The sequence below is a fragment of the Ranitomeya imitator genome, unplaced genomic scaffold (assembly GCF_032444005.1).
Source record: "Ranitomeya imitator isolate aRanImi1 unplaced genomic scaffold, aRanImi1.pri SCAFFOLD_672, whole genome shotgun sequence".
Taxonomy (NCBI): domain Eukaryota; kingdom Metazoa; phylum Chordata; class Amphibia; order Anura; family Dendrobatidae; genus Ranitomeya; species Ranitomeya imitator.
The window spans coordinates 10,001-12,500 of NW_027193538.1; positions in this window are offsets into that span (position 1 = coordinate 10,001).

Sequence of the window (2,500 nt, forward strand, 5' to 3'; positions counted from 1 at the left end):
CATTTTCATACTCTAAAAATTTCAGACAAGTGTCAGACTTCCAGGCAGGGGGAAACCGCAGGAGGCGTACCGACGAGGCTTCCAGGAGCCTGGGGAAGATTATCCAAAAGTGTCCTTGACACTTAGAAATATTTTCAGAAAATCATGATTTTGTGAAAATTGACACGTTTCCCCTACTTCCACGCCAGGGGGGCGTCAATATGATGTGAGGTACCCCAAGGCAGTGACCTAACTGTGGGTGAAGTTTGCGGGTCATGGGCGCAAAGTCGAATTTTGGGTGAAAAACCGCATTTTCATACTCTAAAAATTTCAGACAAGTGTCAGACTTCCAGGCAGGGGGAAACCGCCGGAGGCGTACCGAGGAGGCTTCCAGGAGCCTGGGGAAGATTTTCCAAAAGTGTCCTTGACACTTAGAAATATTTTGAGAAATTTCCGATTTTGTGAAAAATGACCCCTTTCCCCTACTTCCACCCTAAAGGGGCGTCAATATGTTGTAAAGCACCCCGAGACAGAGACCTAAGCGTGGGCAAAGTTTGGGTCTGATGGGTGGAACACTGAAAAAAACGCGATTTTTCCACTTAGAACAAACATAGAACTTTCAGACTTCCAGGCGGGGGGAAAGCTCTGAAGCTGTACCGAGGACACTTCCATGGCCCCCGGATCGATTTTCAAGAACGAGTCCTTGGGACTTTGAAATTTTTCGGCGATGCGTTTTTGGCTTCCGGGAGCCGCAGAACGTTGGGAAATTCGTTCCGCTCGCCGGCTCCAGGTGTTTCGGGCTAGTCCAGGCCCCAGCTACGCCGCCTGGCCGCCAAATTTCGCAAAATCGAAAAAAAAAAAAATAGAACCGGCATGAGGAATTTCTGGCCGCCGGATCCGCCGCACAGCTCCAGGAAGTCGGACACTTTTCGGCTTCGCTCCCTTAAAGTGGGGGTCGGTGTTTCGCCATGCAAATACCCACTTTTGCACACCAGCTGCAGGATATAGGAGAGAGGGGTACCTCTCGGGCCCGACTGATTTCCGATGTTTTCGTGGTTCCTCAAGTCGGGTAGGCGGTTTGGCGAGTACCCCCCTGTTTGCATGGAAGTCCGCCCTCGCGTCGACACCAGGCTTCCGCGGCTCCAGGGGGACTCTTGCCGGTCGTCTGCCCCAAGTCAGAGACGCGTTTCCCGGGTCGCCTGAGCCTGAACGGACCCTCCCCAAGCGTGTTCTGGTTCTCCGAGGGTGACGGATGTCAGAAGGGAGGCAGATCTGGAGTCTTCGTCCCGAGGAGGGCTCCAGGAGGGCGGATTGCACCCCCTGACTCGGTCCCCTCAGAGCAGGCTTTGCGTTTCTCTGCGTCGGATGTCTCCCGCTTCCACGCCACGGGGGAGACCTATGAGAGAATCGCACTGTGACCCGGATTCCGTCTCGAGGGCGCCCGTAGCGTGTCGGAGAGGTACCTCCAGGACTATCGGGCATGTTTCTTCCCCGTCTCCCCGAGGGGAAGGATGGCAGCGGGTGGGGTTTCTCACCCATGCCCCCCACCGGCTCTTCCTCCGATCGATTTGGCTCAGCGCTCCCGGGTGGGGAGGTGGTGCCGCTCGCTCGGCCCGGGCTTTGGAGCCCGCGTCGGTCTAAGGCGGGCGGTCTCCTTCCTCTTTTACCCCCCCGGGATTCAGGCACGCATCCTTGGGCGTGCACGCCGGCAGTCGCCTCCCGTTCGCAGGACGGTGGCTGCCGTGCAGAGGGGGAGTTTGACCCGAACTGTGGTACGGCAGGGGTCCGACGACCCGCGCGGGCGAATGGCGGGGCGCCCACCCACCTCGGCGTGGGGGCCCGTCGTCCGAATCGCTCCCCGCGCGGGGTAGCACAACGATCTTCTCCGAGGGCGGCCCTTTGACTTCCAGATGCGCAGCTCGCCCGCGGAGGCCCGTGCCGACCCCCACCCAGCGTCCGATGGGCGGCCTCCGCGGTGGGCATCGGCGAGAGCGGTGGCGGTGGGTGGCGCTTCCACGCCACCGCCGAGCTCCGCGTTCTCCAGCCCCTACGATAGTGGGGGATGACAGACGCGTGGGGAGGCAGGCGGAGTGGGTTCTCACCGCGTGGTGTGCCCGGCCGAACGCCGTCGCCTTCCCCGCTCGTCCGACGTCCTCCGAGGCGGCTCGGAAGGGAGCGCGAGAGGAGAGAGCGAGGAGAGAGAGAGAGAGAGAGAGGACCAAGCGGACGCCCCCAGAGCGAGAAGGGAGGATGGAAAAGGGAGAGACGAGTGGGGCAAAAAGAGTTTGGCGAAGGGGAGTACCCGGCGAACTGCCGCCCCGGGCTTCTTCTGTTCTCAACAGCGGAGGCACGGCTTTGGGGGGGGAGACGCCGCTCGGTTGGGGCTCCTTTGAGGTTACGGGCAAGAGCCCGGGACGAGGGACTACGCCATAGGGCGACGCCGACACGGCCAGGCCAACTGCGCCCCCGTGCGACCTCCGCGTCGCTGGCGGGCTCTGCGCCTGAGCCGCGGTGGACCCCG